Source organism: Crocodylus siamensis, chromosome 14 (genome assembly GCF_052110815.1).
Source record: "Crocodylus siamensis isolate JL-2025a chromosome 14, ASM5211081v1, whole genome shotgun sequence".
In the NCBI taxonomy this organism is placed as follows: domain Eukaryota; kingdom Metazoa; phylum Chordata; order Crocodylia; family Crocodylidae; genus Crocodylus; species Crocodylus siamensis.
In genome coordinates, this window is record NC_143408.1 from 4,899,894 (window position 1) to 4,919,212 (window position 19,319).

Genomic DNA, 19,319 nt, shown 5'->3' on the forward strand with positions numbered 1-19,319 from the left:
CGGCGAGCTGCCTTTCCATCCCTCCGCAGAGCACGGCCAGAAGCAGCTGTCCCTGTGGCGGCCGCATGCTTCCTTCCCCTCTCCTCTCGTGGGAATCAGCTTACAGGCAGGTAGTGATTTGTAAATATTAAAGAACACCAAAATTGCAGGTTTGCCGCACTGCCTTAATGCACTGCGGGCGCCAGGAGGAAGGGAACGGGGGCTGCTGTCTGCTGCTTGAGAGAGCAGGTACCTGCCAGCCCCCCAGGGCCCGAGCCCTGCCTGGCTGCCAGCTGCATTGGGTTGTTGGCCACACTCGGTGGGGGAGAGCCAAGGCATAGCTGCCAGCTGCAAACACCCCAGCTGGGGCAGCTGGTCTGCAAGGGGATTGTGCACGCTGGCTCCACCCCTCCTCCATGATTGGCCACTGCAACACTGGAGGCGGTCCCCCACTTGCTATTTAAGAGCTGAGTCCACCAGCTGCCAGCATCTGGGCACTTACCTGGTCCTTGGGTGTGGGTCGAAGCTGGTTCCTGGCACTGGTGCCAAGTGTTGCACATTCCCTGCGCGACTCCTTCTCAGCAATGTGGGTCCCTCTAGGATCCTCTCCATCTATCCCACGTCTCTTCTTTGTCCACCCACTTTCTCCTGCCTCCGAAGCAGCGTGGTGGCTGGCATGCAGAAGACCTCAAATCACAGGCCGGTGTCTCTCTGGGTCTCAGCTGATCAAGACAAAAAGACTCCCCAGCCTCCTTCCTCCCTGGCATCGGTCTGTCCAGGCAAGCACCCAGGGCTGGGTGTGTAGCACAGTGGGCTCCAGTCTTGGCTGTGGTTTGAGGTGTTACTTTGAGGGTGAGTACATCCCCTGCGAGGAGTCTGAAGCAAGGACCCGGGTGGATCTGGCTCCTCTCCTTGGTTGCAGCGGTGCTGGCCTGGAGTTGTTAAGCCCGTGGTCTCAGCCCTGTCCACCTTGCTGCGCCTGGCCCTGCCAGGGCCCCTTGTGCTTTCTGCTGCTGCCCAGGGTTTTTGCTGGGATGCGGTTGTTGGCTGGAGCTATGGGTTGTGCTGCTGGGTCTGTGCTGAGCCGGGGGGAAGGTTTTTCCCAGGCTTGTCGTGGTCCTTGAGCTCTGGATGCTTTTTCCCTGCTGCCAGCCAGCCTGGAAGCACAGGCCCCACCACAAAGGACCAATGCAAATCTTGTCTCCAGAACTGGTGCCCTCTGCCATGCATGCACACGCACACGCTGCCCTGACGATCCAAAGCCAAGGCCACGTGCTTGAGCCCTTGGCAAGTGAGAAGCCACCTGCCTAGGCCTCCCCTCCCACTGCAGCTCCCTCCCAGCCCGTCGCTGCAATGATAATTGCTCTTCCCAGGTGCCTGCCTTCAAAGGATCCCTGAGCACTTTGCACACCGATTAGCTGGGCCTTCCCACGAGGCAGCGAGTGCTAACTCTCCAGATATCACACAGCAGGGAACTGAGAGGCGAAGTGACTCTTGCTTTGTGCTGAAAGCTAGTGTCGGAGCTGGGGCGAGAACCCAGGTGTCCTCCCTGCCGGGCGTCTCCAGCGCCGAGCAGAATGAACACACGGCCAAGACGACTGCGGGTTGGGCCCAGGCACCCTTTCACTGGCATGCGGCCTCCAGCCCTGGTGGGTGCCAGCTGTTGGATGTAGATGCCAACTCGCCCCTTCTGGGCCTGGGAGCGGAGTGGGGTGCAGGGATGAAGCTCAGATATCCTGCTGTTGGGTCCAGGGGTGTGATTTCAAGCCCTGCTTGGGGTGTGTGCCAACAGCTGTCCCCAGATGCAAATGGGGACCCTGGTCATTGGGGGCTGCAGAGCGAGAAAGGGCCACGTAATCTCCTTGTTTGCTGGAGCCAGACCAACCAGCCACTGGGCAGGCCTTGGACTTAGCTCTCTCATGGATGCCTGTAGGCACTGCCTCTGGCCAGGGCTTGAGCTAGACAGCTCCCAGAGGCTGGGACATATTCCCTGCTCCCAGCACCGGGACCTGCACCAGGGAAAGAGACCTCAGAGGTGCCGGAGCCAGTGAGTCGTGCATTGTGCAGATGCTGTCCTCCCTCCCCGCAGGGTTGGGGGAGCCCTGGGCTTTGATCCCCTGCCCCAGCATCATTTCTGCCTCAGGGAGCCTCAAACCCAATTGCCTGGGGGCCTATTTTCAATATTTACTGAGGCCTAATGAAGAGGGTAATTAGCAGGGGACATGGCACCCTGGGTGTCTGGGAACACTGAAAGTCTCAGCTTAGCCTGCTGGCGGGGAAATGTTCTCGGCTCCGGCACATCAAAGCCAGCGCCGCCCTCCACCTTGAGCATTCCTCCATCTCTCGCCTTACATCTACTTTTGCAAATGAGGCTTATTTGCATAGTCAAAACTGGCTGCTACACTGCTCGGTGCCCTTCTGCGCTACAAACAGGCCTGGCCCGCTCCTGCTAGACCCCCAAGCCTGCCAGGCCTGGGGCCTGGTTTGGATCTGATGCCACAAGGATGGACACATCTCCCCATGCCACAGGATGGGCAAGTCTCCCAGGGGAACAGGATGGGGCCAGGCTGAAGGCTCCTACCTGCTGGCAGCAAAGGGTTCGGAGGCTGCTGCAGCTCCTGTGCTAGGGGAGCAGCCGCACTACAAATGAGGAGCTTTTTGGGTCAGATCTGGGGCCAGGAAAACATGAGAGCCACTGTTTTGACAAGGGACACAGGCTTGGGTTGTACCCCCACCTTTCTGCTACATGTCAGGGGGATTTTAAGCTTCCCTAAGAGGCATTGGGATGACGCCTGGGCCATGCCAATGCTCCTGCTGGGACCATAGCTAGAGCTTCCTGGCTAGAGGGTCTTGCCTGTCTGCTCAGGGTCAGACTCATCACCAGAGGGGTCAGGAAGAAATTTTACCCCATGGTCATGTGGGTGTGGATGGAGGGGTACAGGTTTGGCTTCCTCTGGAGCAGGAGCACAGCCTCTACCTGGTGTCTCTTGTGTGTATATTAACCTGTTGTAGAAGCAGGTTGGCTGCCACAGCCCGCCTGCTTCACCTGTGTGATGACGGTTCAGGTGTGATGCCTGGTGTTGTGTCAGGGTTGATGGTCAGTTTACAATGAGGTTAGATGCTGGATGTGTCTGGGGTGGTTTGGAGAGGACTGATCCTGCTGCAGGTGGGGGTTGGACTAACTGTGGGGGGAGCCTGCTGGAGACAGATGCCCATCTCTGCACACAACCGGGCACAAGCTAGTCATTGCTGTACAAAGGGTCTGTCTGTCTGTCGGCTGCCACACACCTCGGGGTTGTGTCTCTCAGACAACCCTCCGTTGCCCCTCATCTACTCCTGATCTCCTTATTCTGCGCAGATTGGGAGAGCAGACCCCAGACCCAGACTTGTGGGGAATGGGACTTCTGGGGCTGTGATTCCTCGTCGCTTTGCCCCCTGGTCCTGCCACAGCAACGCTGGCCACAGCTGGAGGGGAACCGCACCGTTTATTAACAGCCAATTAATCTGTTAATCTTTTGTGCAACATGAAATGAGTGTGTCTATGCAAATGTGGGGTCCTTTGCATATGCCCGTGAGTGCCTTTCCCATTCATTATCGCCCAGGAAATGTAGGACTTGTGTCTAGGAAACACAGCAGATATGTACATTAAACAGCAAATTATAAAATTAACAGATTCAAACTAAGGCTGATTTGCATGTGCAAATTAGCTTAATTACCACCATGCCTCCTACAACGCCATGGCGCTCCTATGGAAGGGAGTAGCCGAGGCATCTCTGGCTGCCAGGTGTCAGCTTGCCTGGGGTTAAGGCTTGCAGCAAGCAGCTAGTTTGCCCTCTGCTGGCAGGAGTGGGGACTGTGCAACCATGCATCATAGCCCCCGCGATGCTCACCCGGGAGGCGATTCTCTGTCGAGGGCTTGCACATTTGCTTCTGGAGAAGAGGAGGCCACGCTGTGTGTCTGCTGGGGAGCAGCCTGTGCCATAGCTGTGGGGGTGGAAGGGGGAAGTGACTTTGAACTGCTTTAGTATTGTCTGGGTTGTTGGCAGAGACAGCCCTCTGTGTGATGGAGCGCAGCCTCAGGATACTGTGTGTGCGCACATTTGTGCGTGCGTGCTCGTTAGTGTTGCTCACTGTGTGGCAGAGGATGGCTGCGGGGGCTGGTGTGGTCTTGCCAGCCTGTCTGGAGAGATGAGCTTCGCTCCTGACTGCGCCAGGTGGATGCTCGGGTTGTGGCAGAGGAAGCGGGGAAGAGCAGACAGGCAGTGAGGGGCTCAGAGCCGAGGCATCCAGCTGGGGCTATGGGGGGAGCCCAAGCCCTGCTCTGGTCCTTGGGTGGATCTGAGCCCCCTGTCACCCCCTGTGCCGCTGGTGGGCTGGAAGCAGTGGGTCACCAGCACGGCTGGATGCCTGCACTCCTGTGCCATGCCTCAGTCTATGATCTCAGAGCAGGTCTCCCCTACCCCCTGGCTGCCTCTTCCCATGTCCTTCAGCTGCCATGGGGCGGACTAGTAGGATGGGAGCAGAGGGCGAGTGTGTGCTGCATGTTGGTGTGTGCCTGCGTGTGCCGCAAGGGAATGGCAGTGAGGCATGAGCTGTGCAGACAGGCCTGTGGGGTGGCCTAAGCCCTGCTCCCCCCCACCTCCCCTCCCACCTGCCCGCCTGGGCTCAGCTCCTTTCTCGGGGGTCCGAGCTGACGTGTGCTGCAGTGACACCTTCCTGCTTGGCTGCGCCTGTCCCGCCCACACGCACTCGCGCACACCCACACACTTCCAGGCACACATGGCCCTGCATTGGGAAGCAGGTCAGGCTGCAGAGCTGCCCGCCCCAATGGCTGTGGAAACGCATGTGAGTGTGCACACGCATGCACTGACACTGGTCAGCACATGGAGAACCTGGCCCTATAGCACCACACACGCACACCCACACACATACCCACACACGAGCTCAGCTTCCTCTGAAACATCCCCCCCTTCAGCTACTCACGTGCCCCCATGTGTGCCCTTGAACATGTGTGTGTGGGAACATGCAGCCCCTAACACGCTCTAATGCATTCCCAAACTTGGGCATTCCCACACATGCACTCCCAATCACATGCATAATGTGCGCACATGTACATAACACACACACACATCCCTATTCCCAAGTGCAAGTACATGCACTCAGCATGTGTATGTGTGCAAAGCCATGTGGACTGTGTGTGTATATAAGTACACATGAACTCCCAAGCATGTGTGTACATGCTTCCAACTTCATGTGCATGCAGATATGCATGTGTGCGCACATGCACACGCACATGCACACCTTGCAGCCCTCCTTCCCCCTCCCGGTCTCAGTGCAGAACCAGGGGCCGTGTGTTCCAGCCGGCCTGCGCTGCACAAAGACCTGCTTTGTGGTGCCCAACCTGCCTGGGAGCTGGCAGTGTGCAGGCTGGGTCCTTGCCCAGTCCCGAGCCCCAGGTGGACGGCGCTGGCACGGCCGCACATGAAAGGCCGGAGCCTCGGGAGGCTGAGCTGAAAGGCAGGCCTGTCTCGTGCCCAGAGCCCGCGCTCGGAGCTGCCAGCCTGGCCCCCTCTGGCAGCGCCGCGCCACCAGCCATGGGCAGCGGGGCCGCATGCCAGGCGCAGGCTGCCTTTCCCACGCCAGTGCCAGGGCCTGTGGCTCTCTCCAGGCCCAGCTGCGGCAGGCAGCGCTGACATTGGCAGCTCCGCTCCCCCTCCGCCCTCACACCCCCGTCGCCCCGCTGAGTTTCTCCATGGAGATTAAAGCCAGCCGCTTCTCTCCTGCGCCGCGCCTGGCTCTGGCGTTTCATTAAGGAGGCTTCCCTGACAGCCGGGCTTTGGAGCCGGGGACTAGAAAGGCGAGCGGCGCGGGCGGCCTCTGGGGAGGTGCGGAACACGCAGCATGGAAATTAATCAGCGCGCGAGCAGAGCCGGGATGAGCCGCGAGAAATCCCAGCTAATGGGCTGCGATCCCAGCCCCCCGCCTGGCGCTGCAGCCGCGGCCAGCGATAGCGCGTGGCACCCTCCTTCCCCTCCTGGCAGCTGCGCGTCCCCAAGCACCAGGGAGGGACGCAGGGGAAACTGAGGCATGGGCACGGCAGGGGACTCGCGCAGAGCGGCACAGGGCCCCTGTGCCAGCGTCCTGGTACCCGCCTGGCCGTGCTGGTGCCCTTGTTCCCGGCCCCCGGGTCCCTCATACGGGTGTTATGGCTTGTAGTGTGTTGGCACTGAGCCCTGGCTCGGGCCCTGTGTGCCAGGTGTGGTGCAAGGATGGATCAAAACAGTGCTTCTTGGCCCGGTTTGGCTCTGCCCTGGTCCCAGATGGATGCCTTGCTCCTGCGGTAACACCTGCCCAGGGACCCCGGGAGAGGCAGATGTGGGCCCCATAGGCTGGTAGGATGGGGGTGGGGATGTTTGGGCTGGAGGTTCAGGGGCTACCAAAACCTCCATCTACCCACCCCCAGACTAGCTCAAGACCTGGCAGCCCAAATTCACAGGGTGCCTGGAGCTGGCACCTCCTTTCAACCCACAGGCTACCACCCACCTTGTTCCCCAGAGCGCGGCCGCTGCCCCAGTCTCTGCTGGGCTGGAGGAGGGGGTGCAGAGGCTGCCGGGCGGTGGGTAGGGAGGGTCTGTCCGGCTGACTGGATGAGGCCTGGGCTGGCTCAGGTTGGCAGCGGGGACTCGGCTGCAGCTGGGCCAGGGGTGGTTTGCCTTGCACCTTGCTCTGACTCTGACGCTGCTCACCCATCACTGACATCATGATAGAGGAGCTCCAGGTACTGCCCCCTGCCCGTGTGAGGGTGAGGCTGGCGACCAGGCTGGGCACAATCCCCACCCCAACACCTCATCCTCAGCACCTCTTCCATGCAACTCGTTGGCCCTTTCATACCCTCTGTGTGCCTCAGTTTCCCCTTCTGGCAACAGTAACGGTGCAAGGCTCTGTCGCTTTGGACTTATCCCAAGTCCAGTGGGTGGATCAGGCCGCGAGCGCTTGCACGGAGCTCAGAGCACGCTGGGGCTCCACGCTGCCACCCCTCCTGTGCCCTCCCTGGCTCTCTCGCCGGCCCGGTGCCTCGATTCCTCCCGCTCTCCCGCGATGTGTCCTGGTAGCCCCAGCAGGTCCAGACCTGGGGAAATGAGGGCGAAAGGATCGATTTAGTGTGTTCTGCGGGAGCTGCAGTGCTGTCAAGCTTCCTGTGCGAAGGAGCAGGGCAGGTGCCAGGCAGGGCCTTCTCCCTGCAGGGCTGGGGAGGGGGTACAAGAGCCACGGCCAAGACTTGGGGAAGGAGGCACGGAGCCACAAAGCCACGCTCAGCAGCAGCGACACCCCCCTGCATGCAGACACCCTCAGAGAGACGGTGGTGGCACAGAGAAATGATGACACAAGCATGTGCATACCGGTACAGTCAGCTGGTCTCGCACACGCAGGCACTCGGCGAGATAGACACAAACTCGCGCAGAAAAGAAACAAAGACAAATTCAGGGAAAACAAGACGGGCCCGCAGAGGAAAATGCAAGCCCGCTGGAGAAAATGCACAGCAAAACAAAAGACCAACAAGCATATACGTGTGCACAAACACACGCACTCGCACACAAATACAGAGCCGCGTACTCTGAGGGAGAGGCACCCACGCCGCGAGAGAGAAGGTGCAAACACGCACACACGCGCTCTCCCCGGAGCAGAGGTGGCGAGAGAAGCAGAGGCTGAGACGTGCGCAGGCCCAGACGCACCGACACCGATGTTTGGTGAGAGGGATGCACAAAGAAACGGGGCACAGAGACAGGCCAAGACGCGCGCACGCAACAAAGGGATGCACAGACACACGCGCGCGTGCTCGGAGCCGAGCACAAAACCCCACCTACGCATGGAGACCTGCAACGCAGAGGAGAGACAATGAAGGCACACCCCCCCCCCCCCCATCCTACAGCCCCGGGAAGAACAGAGCAGCTGCCTCCCGCGGGTATTTGGAGCGCTGACGGCTCCAGGCGCTTTATCTCTCTGCCTTGGGATCCTCTAAGCTGACTTCAAAGCCCAGTAACAAGGGGGCTCCTTCTGCAGGGTCTCAGGCTGGGGCAGGGTCTGCGGGGCTGGAGATGTTCCCCGTATTAGCCCCGTTGCTCCTGGTGTGGTGCCAGAGGCTTCAGCCCAGTTAGGGCCGTGTTGGGCCAGGCTCTCATAGGGGGTGTCCCCATCGTAGCAGCCCGTATGGGTTGCAGTCCATGAGAGCAGCCCAGCCTCTCCCCAGTGTGCCAGAGCAGTGTGTCTCGACCCATGGGTTGCGACCCAGAAGTGGGTCGCAGGAATATATGAAAGGGTCACGAACAAACTTTAAAAACAGATTTTCTTTTAAAGGAGAAAAGCATGGAAAACTGTGGCGTTTCCCTTGCAGGCTGGCAGAGCTCCAGCCTGCAAGGGGCTGCTTGGGGCCCCCCATGCCCCACACAACCCCCCCACCCGACACACTGCGGGGGTTGGGGCCCTGGGGTGGGGGCAGTGGGTCGGGAGTGAGAGGCTCTGGGTCAGGACCGGCCGTCAATGTTTACGAATGGGTCCTGGTACAAAAAAAGGTTGAGAAGCCGTGTGCTAGACAGCCCCCTTCCCATCTCTGCAGCCCTGTTTGCTGTGTCGAGTGGAAGCTCTTTGGGGCAGACGTGCCCCTAGGAGCCCCGTCTGGGGCAACAAGCCGGCCGAGACAGCAGTGGAGCAATCCACCCCAGAGAACAGTTCCCCTCGCTGCCCAGCCCGGTGGGCAGGGTCAAGGCATCTTGGGGTCCGCAGCCAAGGGTGTGAGGTAGCTCGTACCAGGGCAGGCCAGGTCAGAGCAGCAGGGTTGATGGGACAGCCTGGCCCAGCCCCGTGCCCTGGGGTCCAGAACCAGCCTGCCATGTGGGTGAGCTCCCACCTGCCGGTTTGCCCAGGGCAGGGTGCCCATGGCATGTCTGCCACCCCAGCTGGGGTCCCCTGCACCGTAGACAGGATCCAGGAGAGACCAGGGCAGCAAGTCTCCTTGAGAGATGGGGCTGTTGCAGCGCTCTCCTGTGCGGCCCTGGCTAGTCCGCGCCTGGCTGAGGGAGCTCTGACCTGCAGAATAAGACCCATGCAGGGCCAGACAAGCAGCCAACATGCAGGCGGCGTGTGCCAGGCAGTTTGTTAGCACCTTTGATCAGGCCATGAGCCTGGTGGGTGAGGGGATGTCATTAACCAGGGGAGAACTTCAGATGGTGGCTTGGCTGCGGCTCCGGAGTTCGCATCCACCCCAGCCCTGCTGCTTCTGGCCCCTGCCAGTCGCCCTGCAAGCAGGGGAGCCCGGGAAGATGAAATCCAAGGCCAATTAGCGAGGTGGTCCTCAGAGCCGCGGTCAGCACTTGGCCGGAGGCCGGTGGCTTCATCAGAGCATCTCTAAATGGAGCATGCAGCGGGAGAAGCTGCCTAGCGGCTGACTCGCCGGCCAAAAGCAAATGGATCATGGTTCAAGCGGCTGCTGTGCCTGGGACCCTGCTGTGCCCGGAGCTGTATGGATGCTGAGCAAGAGGACCCTTTCCGTCTCAGAGTTTCCAATCCGTGTCTGCACTACAGGCCAGGGCCCGGGCTGAACTGCAAGGTCAGAGGCCCCCTGCGAGGGCTGTCAGGCATCCACACGTCCCACTGCCGAGTGATGTGGCATGTCGGTCGTGAGGTCGGGTCATATCGTGGCATGGCCGTGTCATGCCAGGGCAGCCAGGGCAAAATTGCAGCCGCAGGCATCTCCGCTGGGCCGGGGCACGGGGTTGTGGGGACGTGGCCGTGGGACCCGGAGATGCCACGTCGTGATGGGAGGGTGTTGAGTTGTGACGTGGCGCTCTCAGAGGGGGAGGCCCTGCTGTGAGGCAGCGCCTGCCGGGTGCAGGGCTACGCAGTCAGCGGTCAGGCTGTGACACAGCGTGTGGACAGACGTACCTCCCCGCCACGGCGGGGCTTCCTGCTCCCTCCTTTCCCCACGCTTAGACGTCTTGGCTGTGTGGCTCCAAAAAGGCGGGGATAGTCTCGCTACGTGGGTGTGCGACCACGCGCCTGACACGCGGGCACTCGGACACCGCTGTGATCCACACGATCGCTGCGGTGGAGGCAGCCTTGCCTGCCCCCCTGAAGCCCCCCAGTCGCTCCCTGCCTCCAGCTGGCTCTGTTCACCCTCAGGCTGGGCCAGGAGATGCAGGGGGCTGATAAAAGCAGAGCCGTTCACAGGCTGAGCAATAGCAGTGCCGACGCTGGGCAAATCCCAGCCTCTGCCTCCTCGCTGCCCCCCCCCCCCCACTCCCTATCTCGCTGTCCAGATGCTGCTCTGAGTTACAAATGCGCTGGGAGTGACAGCAACCATTGGAGGAGATCCTGGCCAGGATAAGATCGTAATTAGCTGCAGCCGCTGCCTCCCAGCTCCCGCGGGATGCAGCCAGATAATGGAACAACTTGTTTGAAATGATCTTGAGTTTCTATCTCTTTCTGTCCTAGTGGCACTCAGCCCCTTATTTGTATTTCCCTTTTCCCACCAGTCCCCGGAGCCTGTCAGAGCCCGTGGCAGGACATCCTCGGGCCCGGGGCCTGGCACGCCCTGCCACTCACCAGGCGGGCAGTGGGGTGCTCCGGGTCCTACCCTGGCGGGGAGGAGATCCAGGCCGTGCCAGCAGGGGGTGCTGCTGAGCTGGGGTCAGGGCAGGGGCAGAGCTCCCAGTTCACCCCAGTTCGGGAGCAGGGCAGAAGCACTGGTTGTGGGGGAGCTCCTGGTTGCTCCATTCCTGGCAGGGGACGAGCGACGCTGGGGAGGTGTTGCCGGGGGACCCGTGGGACAGCTCGGCCCTGGCTAGGTGGGGGTTAACTGGGTGTGCTGGGTGTAGGGGCAGGCAGCCTGTGTGGGCAGGGAACTTCAGCAGCTAATTAGGAGGGAAGTAATTAGCAGAGTGGGGTTAAGCACTGGGCTCTGAGTAGGTAGCGAGCAGCTGGGGGATCTCTCCCCAGCTGATGCCTGATATGGGGGGGTTGCGAGTGGGAGGCTGCTAGACCTTGGGCATCGGGCAGCACGGTGCCCGGAGGGCCCGGGTCCAGCAGCTGTAACCCTGGGCCGCAGCTGACTCCTCTGTGGGGTCTGGGCCTGACCCCATCTCAGCCCTTCGGATCTGGCCCTGCTGCCCCACGTGGCCCAGCACCGCCCGGCTGCGCCCCCCAGCCCCTCGGGTGGTCGGACCTCCTGTGCCAGGGAGCACCGTCCCCTCGGGTGCCCAGGCCTTGCGCTGCTGAGGAAGCTGCTTGCAGGTCCCTCCCAGGAGACCCGCAAGCAGCCACTTGACCCCGGGCTTTGCTGAGCTGCTTTGAGTGACAAGGGCAACCAGAGCTGTGCTCCTGCCGGTCCCGGGGGTGCTGGGCCCAGCTGTGGCTGCCCTTGGCGCTGGGACTTGGGGCTCTGGGGGTCCGGCTGGGCCTCCCCTCTCTGCTCGGGGGTCTGGGAGGTGTCACCTCATGGTGCAGGGACTGCTTTGCCAGGCAGCTCTGGCTTTAATTAAAATGATAATTTGGCCTTTGGGACCCGTGCGTTGGTGGAGGGGGCGGCTTGAGGGGGGCTAGGGATGCCACCAGGCCTGGGGTGTGTTCGGCAGTGGGGTGCCTGAGGGCAGGGCTGAGGGGGCATCACTGGAGCTGCACGGGGAGCCCAGGATGCAGGGGGGCAGGGCAGGGCTGAGGGGCACCGGCAGAGAGAGCTGTGGGGGGTGCCCAGGACTCCCCGTCATTGACTACTCCATTTCCCGGAGGTTGTGTCACCCCTGGGGAAGGCAAACCCTTGGCAGCCCCAGGCCAGCTGAGGGACCCCCACGGCCCCCAGCAGCATTGGAATGGGGTAGTGTTGGGGGGCAGCTGCGGGGAGCAATAGCCCTGTATCCAAGGTGACAGGGAGGGCTGTAATGGCACGCGCACCCCATGGCAGGACCGTTCCAGTTGTCCAGCAGCTCGGACCCTGGCCACCCACCCTCTGAGTGCTGCTGCGGCTGGGTAAGCCAGGCCAAGGGTGGTGGGGAAACTGAGGCAGGGAGCAGGGGAGGGATTTGCCCAGCATCCGGGGGTGGTCCAGCCTCACTGAAGCCATTGGCACAATACCCGTCACGGTCCCTGGGGCAAGAGCCCAGGTGTCCTCGCACCTTCCAGCCTGGATCTTGCTGCCTCCTAGCTTTGCCCAGTGGGTACCACACGGGCAGCAGAGACTGGCTGTCTCTGCCCCCTGCCCTTGCTCTGCTTCTTCACCGGCCCCCCCAGAACAGACCTGGCGCCAGCTGGGCCTGAGCGGGGCCTTGGCACATGCTCGGTGTGAAAGGTGCCAGCCCATCGTGCGAGGACCCTCGTGCGCCTCTCCCTCGTCCTCCTGCCTTGGTCAGCAAGGGGGTGCCTGGGCTCCCGGACCTACTTCCCCCTCACCAGGGAGTTGGAAGAGAGGGTCAGGGACCCTCAGGAGTGGGGAGGCAAAGGGGTGTGAGCAGCCCTGCCTGCATCGCTCCGGGTCCCCTGGCTGGGGAGAGGAGATGGGGTGAAATCCAAGCAGGGTCCTGATCCCCTCTGAGAGCTGGGAAAGGATCTGTAGCAGCTGGGTTGCCTGGAAAACCCAGCCTGGATTCCCCGCTCTGGACGGGATGCTGCTCCAGGAGAGGGACAGGGGCCTGCGGGTGTAGCAGAGCCCCGGGGGGGAGAGCAGAGGAGTGCGGGAGTGTTCCCGGGGCATGGGGCAAGCATGCGAAACAACACAGTTTGTACATGCTTCTGCATCCATGTGGTGCACGGGGGTGGTGCGTAGCTGTGCAGGGAGGTTGAACATATGCTGGTGCCTCCGTTGTGTGATTGGAACGGTGTGTTCTTATGGTGTGTGTGTCTGTGCATGTAGCATGTATAGAGGATGTACACAGGTGCACAACTGTCGTGACTACACAAGCAATGTGTGCTGACGTATGTGGAGCATTCAACGTGCCAACGCATGTGTGTGTGCGACTACCCTGACAAAGGCAAATCTGCATGTAACTTGGCATACGTGCATGTAGCATGTAGGTGAACATGCAAGGGAAGGGTGTAGTGTGAATATGTGCGCGTGTGTGAATACACACATATGGGGGTGTACTACTTGCTGCACATGACACGTGTGGGCAACCACGTGTGCAGAGCCAGCTGTGCGTGTGCCGAGCAGGGCAGGTCGGTTTGCGCGTGTGACTCTGAAGTTGGTGTCCCCCCCCCGGCTCTGTCCTCACCAGTTACTGTGAGCAGATGATCAATCAATGCTATTGATTCCCTTCCAAAAAAATGGGTCTCCCTGAGGCCTCGTCTCCCAGGGTGGGCCACAGCAGCCACGTGGGGCTGGCTGCCTGCCTGCCTTCCCCCCCTCCCGCCTACTCTAAACCAGCCAGGAGGTGCCAGTCGGACGCCTTGGGGAGGACTGCAGTCCAGCTGGGTATGGCTGATCTGAGCTCATTGCCCCCACGCCCAGCTCTGCAGGGCCAGGGGATCCCTGGGTGAGGTGTCTGAGGGGGCCCTTGCCTACCCTGACCGTGCCTGCAATGACAGGGAACTGGCCCCAGGCACCCACAGGCAGTGGGGGAGCAGTGCGGGGGAGATACCCCTCTCCATCTGCCCGGAGAAGCCAGGAAGGGGTGACAGAGAGGGATCCCCCCTTCCCTTTGCACCACAGTGCTGAGTCCTGAACCCCCTGTACTGGACACACGTATCCAGGCTGGGAAGGGCTGACCTTTAAATCCCAGGGCACACGAGCCCTTTCCTCCTGCCCTCACCCTACTGGGGTTTGGAGACGAGCAGAGCTGCATCTCCCCACAACCCCTGCCACCCCTCACCCCTGCTGCTGCCTTGCTCTAATCCATCCATCCCTTTTGCTCCTGTGATCTGCCGTCCCTGCTCTGCAGCCCCCCCCCAAGACCTCAAGGCTGCCATAAACTACCAGCAATGAGGCGTTAGCCACCCTATAAGCCCCTAATCCCCCCTATGCCCTCCTATCAGCAGTGGCTGGATCGGTCTGCATGGTCCCGGAGCTGGTCACTCCTGCTCTGTCACCGTCTGGGTGCAGTGGGAAAGCACAGAGATGAGGTCATTTCCAAGGTAATTTATGAGGCAGTGGGATCTTTGCCTGTCTCCAGTCCTCTCCGGCAATTGCCTGCAGCTCATCTTCTCAGAGGCGAGCAAAAAAAAGGGACCGCACGGTATATCGGGCCTGGCCCAGGCAGGGACAGATCCAGCCAGGGGAGACAGTGTGGCCTCGCCATAGATGGAGGGCATGAATGTGAGAAAGGGACAGGACCAGGGGCACCCAGAAGGACTGTGGAAGAAATAGGTCTCAGCAGGGATACTCTAGCCATTGGGCAATGCTGCCTGGGGTAGGCTGGGGTCTTTGCTTGGTGACGCTGGTGTCACTGGCCCCAGAAAATGTCATCTCAGGCTGCCCCTTTGAGCCATAATGGTGACAAGCCCTGCGAATGGGACTGGCCCACGCACATGCTGAGGTCGAGGTGTCAGGCTCCAGCTGTCGGGAGACAGTCCCCTATTCTGCCCCAACCTCTCCAGGGGTCCCAGCCCAGCCCCCCCAGCTTTGACGTGGAGAAAGGGACCCAGGTTTCACTGGCTGATCTGCACACTATGGTCCGCAGCTCTGGAGCAGGGACAGGCCCCAGCTGCATTCGGGCTCCCCCATCTGCCGCTGACAGCCTCCAGGCTCAGCTCTGCCTTGCTCTGGGCACCCAGGGATGCCCCTCAAGCCTGCAGCTGAAGCTGGATAGTGACCTCCAGCTGGCCCGAGTCATCCGTGGCCCTGGCTACGCAGGAAGGATCTGGCACCCCCACACTGGGAGTTGCCCCCCCACCGCCTCGGCAGCCCCAGGCCAGCCCTGCCGCTGCTCCGCGCTTCCCTTTTCACATCGTCTCCATCAACTTGCGGCCCAGGCGAAGGCATCTTAAGCCGAGCAGCTGAAAGAGCAGGCGGGGAGGGGGTGGGGCCGCGGCGCCTTGCGCGATGCCTGATGGATGCGGCTTATTACGGCATTGAAATATCATCCCCATTTACGCCTCTGTTTGTGTTTTCCCCATAAATAACGACCGACTCATAAAGGCTGCGAGGAGCTGGCTCCCTCCCATCCGGCCTTAATTGTAAACAGGACGATCAATTCGCGGGGCAGCACTGACAAGCGAGTCCCTGCCTGGGCAAAGCCCTTTGCTTTTGCACCGGGGCCGCCAGCCAGTGTCCTTCTTCGGTCTGGCAGAGGAGCTCTTGTTGGAGCCTGATTCCCCCCCAGTCCAGAGGGCTGGTGCATTGCTGGCCCCCTGGCCCAGCTACATCCAGTCCCAGATGCCCCGCACTCCTGGCCCTCGGTCCCCTTGCTGTGCCCGTACACAAGTGCCCTGACCTCCCGCTGTGCCCTGGGCAGCCAAGCTTCCCTTGCTACCCTTCTGCTAAGCATTCTTGCCCTTCTCAAATCCAGGCCAGTCTGAAGAATGTGTCTGTGCTGGAAAAGCTCCTGTTGGTAAGGTGTGGGGGGGATGCAAGATCCTAGCGATGGGATCCAGGCAGCTCCACTCCTGTGCGTGTTGGCGTGGTTCTGGAAACCTGAGTGCTGTAGGGACCAAGCCAGGATGTGCCCAGCCCCCGGCCTGCAGCTTTCGCACCTTGAGGGTGGAGGTGTCCAAGGGAGGAGAGGAGTCAGGCCTGCCTGGGAGTTCAAGCCCTCTTCCCATGCCACCAGGGGAGAATTTAGAGCGAGCCAATTAGCTCCTCTCCAACTATATATATTTCCAAAAGGTCAAATAAAAACCACAGCCTGCGGATAAATCTCTGCGTCCAGGCTGTGTACAATAATAGCCCTCCCGATGCTGCTATTTTCCAGACTGCCAGCCAAATTCAGGCGTCGAGGGATTTATATAACAATCACAATTACACTTTGCATTTATATAACGCCCTTCTTGCAAGGATCCCTGAGCATTTTGCAGGCTGTCAAATAACCCATGCTGCCCTCAGCACTGGAGAATGTGGCTACCTCTGGGGCAAAACGTGGCAGCCGTTTCAAAGCCACACAGCAACCTTGCACAGAGTCCCTTTTCCAGCAAAGAAATGCAGCTGGGTCTGGGGAGGGCAGTTTCTGCTCTTTATAGGACAAGGTTGCTCACTTGGGATAGAAATGCAGCCACCTCTGGGGTGGAACGTAGCTACTGTTTTAACAGGTACGCAGCAGCCAGGTTCAGGAGTGAAGTGCAGCCACTTCAGGGGTGCAGCACAGTGTAAGAGCCCAACAGCACCGCTGCTTGTGCTGCTGTTTTAGGGCAGGGAGCAAAAAATAGTTCATCCACTGGAAATAACTGGGGTGAATGAGGGGCGGTGGGAGGCAGTTAGCTTGGTGGGAGTGGATCAGGAGCCTGTGATTTATACCCGCAGAAAGTGGTGTGAGCTCAGCATTGCCCCCTGGTGCCATGCAGTACAGCTGGGGGAGAAGAGTGCACCGGCTGCTCCCCTCCTCAGCAGGGGTTGCCCTTGGACCCCTCCCTCTCCTGGGGAGACAGCTGCCTCCACAGCTAGAAGTGCCCAAATGGGGTCCCAGGACAGAGGGAATCAGCTCCATTGCACCAAGACATCAGGGTTTTCATCTGCAAATGGCGAGCTGGAGCAGGGAAGGGGCAGAGCGAGACCACGGCGTGGAGGCCATGGGGGCACCTGGATGGCAGCCTCTGCTGACAAGAGGCCCAGGCAGGACTGGGACAGCGTCATCCCTGGAGGCGGGTGAGCAAGCAGTGTAAGCAGGGAGCACTCTGCCCACCCCGGGGTCTCTGGAAAGGTTCTGGTGAAATGGTGCCCACAGGGGAGGGCCCTTACGGCAAACCCTGTAAGTACTTCGTGCCTTGTGACTGCACTGCACAGCTCACACAGACTGCACCAGGAGTGACACTCATTGCCTGTGGCCCCTTCCTCTGGACCTGGCTTTGTGCCTCATCCCCTTGCTCATCTCTGGGCTTCACCGTGGCTTCACCCAGGCAGGGCCAGGGACCACGTGGCCGGAGAGGCATTTTTGCAAGGCAGGTGTGTCAGCTCCCAGGTGCTCCGTGCTGCTCTGAAGAGTCACCTGGTGGCCTTGGGGGCTGAGCTGGGTGTCAGTACCCCCTTCTCACTCCCCTCTCTCAGTGCAGGTCTCAGTGGGCTTGGGTAGTGCTGCTGGCCCGGCTCAGTGCAGGCTGTGGGACCCCAAGGGATGGGTGTTAAGCTACCATGACTGCCCTGCTTCTAGTCCCTTGGGGATGGCTCCCCTAGCAGTGCCATGAGACCCTGTGCTGCCCCCCTGGAGGGTGCCCCCTGCCCTGCCCCAGCCGTCACAGGATGTGCAGGAAAGAGGGTGGTGGGGTCAAGTGCCCCCCAGGCTTGGGGCGCCTGGCCGGGAATGCTTGGGTGGAGTCCCACACCCCAGCCCATGTAGCCTCAGGGAATCAGCCCCACCCCCATATCTTCTGCTCAGGTGGGAACCGAGGATAGCTCAGACCTGACAGCCCCGGCACCGTGTGTGTATGCACAAAGCTCTGCACTGCACAGACATTTAGCTAATTAATCAAACAGCCCCCCCGGGGGCCATGGGCAGAGATTGCCATCAAGTATCTGATGGGCTGTTGAATGAGATGTCCCAGGAAGGAGGTGTCCTCAGAGACGGGGGTCAATTCCCTCTGGGCCCAGGGAGCAGACAGTTCATGGTGCTGCTGGCTCACTCCGGGCTGCTCCGGTGGACTGGGAGGGAAGCTTTGGACTGGGACCGACTGGGGTGGACTTGCATTCCCCTGGCAGGGTGTAAGAGCTTGTCCGGCGTCTCGGAGCAACAACGGTATTTTGCATTGGGTGATTTGTTTTCCACTGCGTGAGTCCCGCACCACGTCTGAACGCAGGAACATACAATCTAATAAATGTATGCAGAAGACAGGCCAAATATCTACTGTTATAGGCAGCGCAGCCAGGAACACCTGTCGTTAAGCTTGCCCATCACTTTCCATTACAAGACCCTGTTTTCAGTGCCTTATTATTTTGCCAGACTTGGACCATTCAGGCTGAGTTTTTTCCATGCCAACAGCCTGCCTGAGGCTGATATTTTCTTCTTCTTCTTTTTTAATTTTTTGGAAAGTTTCTGCTAAAACTGTTCAGCCAGTTTTGCAAACCAGGTTGAGGGAAAATATGTTGTTTTGCTTATGTTTTATAAAGAAAAAAAAAAGAACAACCCTCCTCTGACTGTTTCGCCAAGGACCTGTAGCATGTCTCCTCTTTTGGAAGAGTGGCTTAGAGTCTGGCTGGAGGGGTCATGGTTGTATCATGGAAATGTCTTCTGCTGTCTCCATGAAAATCCACCCCAATTTGGCCAAATTATAAGGCTGGCAAAAAATCTTAGCTTGAGCAGAACACTTTGGCATTGAAATTCTGGGAACAGTCCATCTGCAGTGAGCATGCCCAGTACCTCCCAGCTCTGACTAGTGCTGTAGTGTCCACCTTGAGTGACTGGTCATGCTCCAACCTGTGCTGAAGGCTGTTTTCATGCCAGGCTTGGGCATTGTTTCTCCCAGTACTCCCTCCCAACCATAGCCAGCACTGCTCCCAGTACTCCCCCACGACTGTACCCAGTAGCTTAAAGGAGTTGGAAGTTGCCTGGCTGGAATGGAGAAGGGTGTAGAATAGCAGGGGAGCGGTGCAGGGACGGGGACAGAGTAGAGGTGGGAGAAGGACGAGAGCAGGGGTGAGGAAGGGCGGGAGCCCTGGAGGGAGAGAGGGTAGAAATAGGAGGGGAGGGGTAGGAAGGGGTGTTGGAGCAGGGGAAGGAGAGATGCTGGGGGAGAGCAGCTGAACTAGGGTGGAGGGAAAGGCAGGAGCTAGGGGTAATAGCAGGAGAAGAGGGGAAGAGCTGGGGTAGCAGAGCTGTCAGGGAAGCATGGACACGACGTGGAAGCCGGGATGCCCAAGCCTTGGCACGCCCAGCCATGAAACCCTCGGCCTCCACACCGCCTAGCGTCAGGCCCAGGGAGAAGATAACAGCCTCCTACAGCTACCGGGTGCTCGAGGCACCATGGCCCAGCCATGCAGGGTGGTGGGGGCCTCGCACAGGATGTAGCTTGAGGCTTTGCGATTCCTTTTTCAGTTTCAAAGGAAATGACTTGCATGAAGCTGCAGCAAGGAGCTGGGCAGGGGCAAAGCCTAGGGCTGGCGAGCTGGGATATGCCAACCTGGAGGCCTCTGCAGACTGAATGTGGCCCCCTGCACACATGCCCTCGGTCGCAGGGCCCCGTGGCAGTGTTTTTCCCGCAGGCCCCTGCCCCTGGCA

At 60.2% G+C, this 19,319-nt stretch overlaps 1 protein-coding gene across 2 annotated transcripts in view; it reads left to right on the plus strand.

Annotated features, from left to right (window-relative positions):
• The window catches only part of SEMA6B (semaphorin 6B), an 86,446-nt gene that overhangs the window by 11,320 nt on the left and 55,807 nt on the right, over positions 1–19,319 (plus strand). The window contains exon 1 of one of the 2 annotated variants that reach the window (XM_090027333.1): positions 813–831. The exons of the other annotated variant lie outside the window; for it this stretch is intronic. The gene's annotated coding sequence lies outside the window, so the exon portion shown is untranslated. Of the gene's footprint in view, positions 1–812; positions 832–19,319 lie in introns of those variants that run through there. 2 annotated transcript variants of the gene reach the window in all.